Raw genomic sequence first — 8,345 nt, forward strand, 5'->3', positions numbered from 1 at the left:
GAATCTGAATCTGGTGAATCATCATCCTCTGAACTCGACGACGAAGAATCCTCATCCTCCGAACTCGATATCAAATAAGCATCCTCCTCTGAACCAGCTGACGATTGAATGAGGTTGTATGCTTGGTGCCTGCATACTCTACTCTCTCTAAAGGAAGTCAACTACAAGTCTGCTAGCATACTAGTATTTCCACATTTCATGTTGTTAAATTCCTCAGTTCTGTAGCCTGCTCTTTTTAATATAATCTTTAGCCCGCCAGGGCAGTGTTGTTTCATTTGCTGCAGCTGCAGAGTTGTAGTGTGTAATCTTCTTTGGGATGTCGTAGGCATGGCCAATTATATCAATTACCAGATATGTTGGTCAAATACTTAAATTTTCAATTTTAGCTTTCGAATGTTATGATGAATTCAAATGCTTGTGCATTAGTATCTTCATGGGATGATGTGTTCATGTTTCAATCGATAGAGTTCTAGGTGTAGAATTATACATTTGCATACCCATGACATCCGTTTATTTTGTTAATTAATTAACAGGAGGAGATCGACTAGTATAAATGAAAAAATGGCAAGTGACAAAAAAAACTTATAAATAGAGCAAAAAGAATCCCATGTTTTGCCTATGTTATTACCTACTAGGCTCTTCTTTCATCTTGGCGCAGAGGCCGCTGAAAGCCACTTGTCTTCTTAAGTTATATTGGCTAGTGAGGATGGCTATCTTCCAGCCAAACGAGGGTTCGATTCTCACCTTGCTACACATTAATTCTATATATATGTTTTGATGTCATTTAATCGGAGAGGCCTTTTTGTCGCAGTACTGAGGATTTCCATTAGGCATCAACAAGGGTTCGATTCTCACCTTTCTACGTATTAATTCTATATTTGTTAATTATTTTATGCCATTTATTTAATCGAAGTACCGAGGATTTCCATTAGGCATATCAACAAGGGTTTGATTCTCACCTTGCTACGTATTAGTTCTATATACGTTAATTTAATGTCATTTCTATTGGAGTATTGAAGATTTCCCTTAGGCATAAAATATGGTGCTTGTCACCTAGCCAACCAAGGTTCGATTCTCAACCTCTATGGGTGGCTCGATCTTCATCTAAAGAAGTATTTTTGGTGGGGCATCAATATTCATGACATAGTCATATATAGATTTTCACCTGCAAGCAGATATTGGCAATTTTGTTATCTTTGTGCTTAAACATTCTTACTCGAGGGATTTATTTTGTTTATATATACTTTATATGTTTTACTGTTCCTTAGCACTATAAGAAAATGAGGGAACCAGATAACCTTTGTGGTCTCTGGACTGCATGTTATATATTCAGGGAAACGCCCCCTGAGTGGCTTGGATTACATCACGGTAGATACACAACAACCTCATGTGTCTATCCTAACAACCTCCAACAATCTCTTCCTATACATATGCTGTACACTGCATGACTCGGTTGTCTAGGATAACTATGATGCATATCATCTAACACTCCCCCTCAATCTTAGCCACTAAGAAGGTTAAGATTGGTTCTGAACTGTTGAAGCTTGGCAGCAGGAATAGCCTTGGTGAAACCGTCAGCAAGTTGATCACCTGAGTTGATGAATCTGATCTCCAACAGTTTTGCAGCCACTCGCTCCCTAACAAAATGGAAGTCGATCTCAATATGCTTAGTCTAGGCATGGAAGACGGGGTTTGCAGAGAGATACTTAGCTCCCAAATTGTCACACCAAAGACGTGCAACTGAAGGACACCGAATCTGCAGTTCTTTCAGCAATTTCTGAACCCACATAATTTCTGCAGTTGCATTAGCCAGCGCTTTGTACTCCGCCTCAGTACTTGATCTAGAAACAGTAGCTTGTTTCCGAGCCATCCATGAGATCAAGTTGCTGCCCAGAAACACTGCAAAGCCACCAGTGGAACGACGGTCATCAACACACCCCGCCCAGTCAGCATCGGAGAAAGCACTAACAAGCATAGAACTCGACTTCTTGATTTTGAGCCCCAAACTAACTGTGCCACGCACATAGCGTAATATTCGCTTGACTGCACTCCAATGAACAGTTGTAGGAGCATGAAGATACTGACACACTTTGTTGACAGAGAAGGATAGATCAGGCCGTGTTAGTGTCAGGTATTGAAGAGCTCCAACAACGCTTCTGTAGCGAGTGGCATCTTCAGGGCTAAGTGGATCTCCAGTAGCAAGACTGAGCTTCTCCGAGACACATAATGGCGTGTCAACTGGCTTTGCACGGTCCATACCAGACCTGGATAGAACATCAGTGGCATAGCGCTCTTGAGACAACAGCAAGCCATCACCAACTCTTTTAACTTCGATGCCGAGGAAGAAGTGAAGATCGCCCAAGTCTTTCAGAGCAAACTCAGCTTGGAGATCTTTAAGTAGAGCTGCGGTAGCCGATGAAGAGGAACTTGCCACAATGATGTCATCAACATATACCAAGACAAACATGGTGTATGAGCCCTTGTTATAATAGAACAAAGAGGTATCTGCTCGTGAGGGAACAAAGCCAAGTGCTTGCAGCTTATTGCAGAGTCGAGCGTACCAAGCCCGTGGAGCTTGTTTCAAGCCATAAAGTGCTTTATCCAACTTGCATACATAGCTAGGATGGGCCTTGTTAGCATACCCGGGAGGTTGGTGCATGTAGACCTCTTCTTCAAGAAAGCCATGAAGAAACGCATTTTGAACATCAAGCTGACGTAACGACCATCCCTTTGTCACAGCCACGGACAGAATCAGACGGATAGTGGCTGCTTTGACAACTGGGCTAAAAGTTTCTTCATAGTCAATGCCATAACGCTGTTTGAAGCCCTTAGCAACAAGTCGTGCCTTGTAGCGGTCAATTGTGCCATCAGCCTTGCGTTTGAGCTTGTAAACCCACTTACAGCCAACAATATTCTTGCCCTTCGGACGAGGCACAAGATGCCAAGTTTGATTCTTGATCAAGGCTTGATACTCATTGTCCATTGCCGCACTCCAATTGTGATCATTAAGAGCTGCATCAAGGGTGGAAGGTTCCTCTGTAGTGTGACTGGCAAGCATGCCCCAACGCACCGTGCCATCAGTGAACTGCTTGGGCTGGCGAATACCACGTTGAAGTCGAGTGGCAGGGCGATCAGGCATCGGTGCAGTAGAAGGAGCAGCTGTCGAGGACGAAGGAGGCACAGGCGCAGCAGCCGCAGAAGATCCCGCGGGGAGGATCTGTACAGTAGCCTCAGGAGTAGGCGACGTCGAGGTGTCTGCGACGGTCCCAGCGCCAGCGGGATCTGGCTGTGGAGCATCGAGCCCGGCGGGTGAGGGCTGTGGCGTAGAAGATCCCGCGCCCGCCGAGGGAATCACAGCGGACCCGTGTGACGCCTCCACATGGTCGGGACGGACCACCGTACTGCCACCAGAGTCCGCGCCGGATCCCGAGTGTGATGCGCCGACGCCAGCAGTGTCGTCAGGTGGATCGACCTCGGATCGCGCGCTGTGCCCCGACGGGGAACACGTGAAATAGCGCGTGCCAAGCTCCGTTTGCACCGCATTTTCGCCGCCAATTGTACCTGTGTCAACACCAGAGACAGGAGAACTTGCTGAGGCATTAGCAGTGTTAGGAGATGCACCCTGCAGATCAAGTAATTGTGAATCCCCGAGGCTAGTAGAGTTGGTTAAAAGGACATCGGGTAGTAGCTCAAGTTCCTTTCGAAGACGAGCACCAGCGTTGGGGTGGAGTGACGCAAAGGGAAAAACTTGTTCATCAAAGATGACATCTCGAGATACATATACACGTCCTTGTTTTGGATCTAGACACTTGTATCCCTTGTGAAGTGTGCTATACCCAAGAAATACGCACTGTTTAGAACGAAACTCAAGTTTCCGAGTATTATAAGGGCGAAGATTAGGCCATACTGCACAACCAAAAACGCGAAGATGGCTATAATCTGGAGTCTCACCAAACAAGCGCTCAAACGGAGTATCATTATTGAGAACCTTAGAAGGTAACCTATTAATGAGGTAGACAGCGGTCAAGAAGGCTTCATCCCAAAATTTGAGAGGAAGAGAGCCATGGGCAAGCAGGGAAAGACCGACTTCTACAATATGGTGGTGTTTTCGCTCGGCAGAGCCATTTTGCTGGTGTGCATGAGGACAAGAGACGTGATGGGCGATGCCAATTTTATTAAAGAAGGAATTAAGCGCTTGGTACTCGCTACCCCAATCAGATTGAACCGCAAGAATTTTGCGTCCAAACTAGCGCTCTACCAAGGTTTGGAACGTATGAAAGCATTTGAATACCTCAGATTTATGATGAATTAAGTAAATCCAAGTGAACTTGCTATAATCATCAATGAAGGAAACATAATATTCAAAACGTCCAACAGATGTGGGAGCACGACCCCAAACATCAGAGAAAATAAGATCTAGAGGACCCTTGGACCCACTAACAGACTTGGGATAAGGCAATTGATGACTTTTTCCTTGTTGACATGCATCACAAATTCGCTGGTTATTGGAATCAAGAACAAAAGGGAGTCTATGCCGATCTAAGACGTGCTTGACGACCGGAGATGAGGCATGGCCGAGGCGGTGATGCCACAGGGAGGTGGAAGGCTTGACGGCAGTGTAGACTTGTTTATTGGAAGATGAAAATGACGGCGAGGTGGATGATGCATGCAACGGATAGAGCCCTCCTTCACATCGGCCTTTGTGGAGAGTTTTCATCGTCCCCTGTTCCTTGATCAAAAAATGATCGGGGTGAAACTCAAGATAAACATGATTATCTCTAGCAAGTTGATTTACTGAACAAAGGCTCTTATTTGCTTGTGGAACATGGAGAACATTATTTAGATGAAAAACTCTACTAGGGGAAGACACAGTACTATGACCGACATGTGTAATCTCCATACCTGCGTCGTCCGCGGCGTGAACATTGTCGCCGCCGTGGTACTTGTTGCGGGTGGTGAGGCGCTCCAGTTCGCCGGTGATGTGGTCGGTGGCACCACTGTCCACATACCAGTTCGTATCTACGCCGTACGAACTGGACGTGGCCGAGGAGACGCTCTTCTGAGGTGGCCCGCTGTAGGTGTTGTCGAAGCGCTTGCGGCAGCGGTACGTCGGGTGCCCTTCCTTGCCACAGATTTGGCAGAAGACCCCGGGCTGGAAGTTGCGGCCATGGCCGTTCTCGCCGCCGCCATTGTTGTTGCCACGGCCACGGCCTCCCCTGCCACGACCGAAGCCACCGCGATTGCCGCCGTCGCGGCTGCGCGGATTGTTGGAGGAGCCCCCAGCACTGCGGTTGCCCTTGGTGGCGGCGTTGGCAGAAAACTGGGTGCCACCGCCAGAGTTCAGTTCCTTGCGCTGCTCGTGCGCGATCAGCTGAGCATAAAGCTCTGGAACGGTGATGGGCTCGACCCTGTTGGCAACAGCAGTAATGATAGATTCAAATTCCTCACCAAGGCCCGTGAGGATGTAGGTGACGAGATCCTCGTCTTCCAGCTTCTTGCCCGCCGACGCCATGTCGTCGGCGAGGCCCTTCATCTTGGTGTAGTAGTCGGCGACGGACGATGTGCCCTTGGACGCCGTGGCCAACGCCATCCGGGTGGAGATGATGCGAGCACGAGACTGGGAGGCATGCTGGGCATGGATCGCAGCCCACAGCTCGGCCGCGGTGGTTGCAGACGACACTTGCGCGAAGATTTCCTTCGACAAGGACGAGAAGAGGTAGCTAAGGACCTGTTGGTCCTGAATCATCCACGTCTGGTAGGCGGGGTTGGGCACCGGGTCGCCCTTCTTGCCGGTCGCATCGACGGCGCCATCGATGAGCGCCGCGGGTGGAGCAGTGCCGGTCTTGATGTAGTCCCCCATCTGCGCGCCCTTGATGGTGGAGGAGACTTGCGCGTGCCACATATTGTAGTTGGCACGAGTCAACTTCTCGGAGACAGGCGGCAGGAAGCCAAAAGCGAAGGCCGGCATGGCAGCGGAGGAGGAAGAGCCGGCGGCCATGAGGATCAGTTCCGGGAGGAACGAAAAAAGCTCTATACCATATAAGAAAATGAGGGAACCAGATAACCTTTGTGGTCTCTGGACTGCATGTTATATATTCAGGGAAACGCCCCCTGAGTGGCTTGGATTACATCACGGTAGATACACAATAACCTCATGTGTCTATCCTAACAACCTCCAACAATCTCTTCCTATACATATGCTGTACACTGCATGACTCGGTTGTCTAGGATAACTATGATGCATATCATCTAACAAGCACCAGCTCACCACATACAATAATACTTTACCTGACACATGACATCTAATTTCAAGCTAGGTTTAGTTTTCCCTTGTAAGCTTAAGCTTTTGGATCAAATTGATCATGGTGTATCAGTGCATTCAGCTTGGTGCATAAGTGCATAATTCAGCTCGATACCTCTATTTGTGTGGTCTCTTGGAGAGAATGCATGTGAGTTCCTGCTTGTTTAGTTGGTGTGAAGCACACCATTTTGGCAAGTGTTTTGATGCTGAAGAACCTTAGTCGAGCTGTACACATGCATGGGGACCGTATTAATTGCCAGATTTGATGAAATCTCACGTTTACGTAATTTCGTATTAGCGGGGAATAATTTTCAGTAGGTTGGGCCTGTATTATAACGATGCCGTTAGTTTTTGTTGTTGTTGTTCATATATAACGCACTGCCCTTGGGCTTTGGCAGGTAGTACATAATTTGAACTCGAACTGTATGGGCGAAAATTAAAACAAAAAGAAAAGGAAAATGAACTCGAACTACATGATTTCTTTTTCGAGCCTAAAATGTAAATTCTCGTCGGCCCGCTTGCATCTAGGGCCTGCAGGCAGACGATGACTTGGGCTCAAAATACTGGCCCAGAAGGCGAGTGGGCCTGAACTCAGATTTCTTTTTTTTTCAGCTGCTTGAAACCGTGTGCTGTTTTTTTTTTCACTTATTAAACAAGCAATGCTTAAACCGAACCGGCGCCTGTTGAATAAAGAGTTCTGAGTTTATACGCACGCCTGCCTTTGGTGTGAAAAGTGAAAACTGCATTTACATTACATTTAACCATTGCCAAAATCACCAACGCCAAGGCGCCATTTTTGATGAGGGGCGTTGATCCGAGCCAGACCAAACTCCCGCCAATTCAACAGACGTCGTCGACGAGTGAGAACAAGCGGCTGCCTCCACCCTCGATTAGAATATATATTTACGCTCACGTACGGCCAACAAGCAGCAGATCGATCACCATTGCATCCAAGCATAAGTTCCTAGTCTGCCATGGTTTGCGCGCTCTCCAAGCACAAGAGGGCTCGTCCTGCTCCACCGACGCCCGGCCCCAGCATGCCTTGCACACCACCGTCCACGAAGCACAAGAGGGCTCGTCGTCCTGCTCAGCCGCCGACGACTACCCCTACGGCGGCGGCGGCGCCCGAGCCCGACTGGTCGTCGCTCACCCCGGACCTCGTCCGCCGCGTCGGCGACCATGTCCTGGCTGCCGACGACATCGACTACTACATGGCCTTCCGTGCCGTCTGCCACAACTGGCGCCGCACCCTCAAGGACAACAACGCGGCAAACTGCACCGACGATCCCACTTTCTTCCAGCCGAGCAAGTGGGCGGTGCTGGACCGGCACGACAGTGACGTCCTCGCGCTCGTCAATCTGGAGACCGGCCGCTTCCTCCGCAAGAGGATCCCGCTGCTCCGCGAATACTTCTTCGTCGGCGCCGCCAGTGGCGGCCTCGTCCTCCTCGCGGAGCCAACGTACCCCTACCGCGCCGTCGTGCTCAACCCCTTCACGGGTGTGCTGGCCCGCTTCAAGGCGCGCGTTCCCACAGGTGATGCAAGGGAGGTCGCCGTGATCGCAGCGCCTCCGCCGACAACGATGACAGTGTTTGTCTGCATGCTAGATGATGGCGCCGTCTTGTGGGCAGACCAGGACAGCAAGTACTTCCGAAAGTGCGCAGCGCCGGCGCCTTACCCCGACGACGGTCTCCTGTGCATGGTTCGCTTCGCCGGCGACGTGTACCTCACCAACCGGCAAGGAGCCGTACTCTCTACAACTGCTGCGGCCGTCGTCGACGATGGCGCCTCCCAAGGTCCACGTTGCAGCCGCTCAGCTCAGAGCATCTCCATGGCCACTGCCATTCCGGAGGCGGTGGAGGGTGGCCATTGCCATTATTACCTCGTGGAGTCTTGGGGAGAGCTGCTGCTTGTGATCAGACGTGCTTGGTATGGCTTGCCCGGCGATCAGTTGACCGTCGATCATGTGGCTGTCCACAGGGTGGACACCGTGAGGAACGTGCTTGAGCCGGTGAGCACCATCGGCAGCCGCGCCCTCTTCCTCAG

The sequence above is a fragment of the Miscanthus floridulus genome, chromosome 5 (genome assembly GCF_019320115.1).
Source record: "Miscanthus floridulus cultivar M001 chromosome 5, ASM1932011v1, whole genome shotgun sequence".
Classification (NCBI taxonomy): Eukaryota; Viridiplantae; Streptophyta; class Magnoliopsida; order Poales; family Poaceae; genus Miscanthus; species Miscanthus floridulus.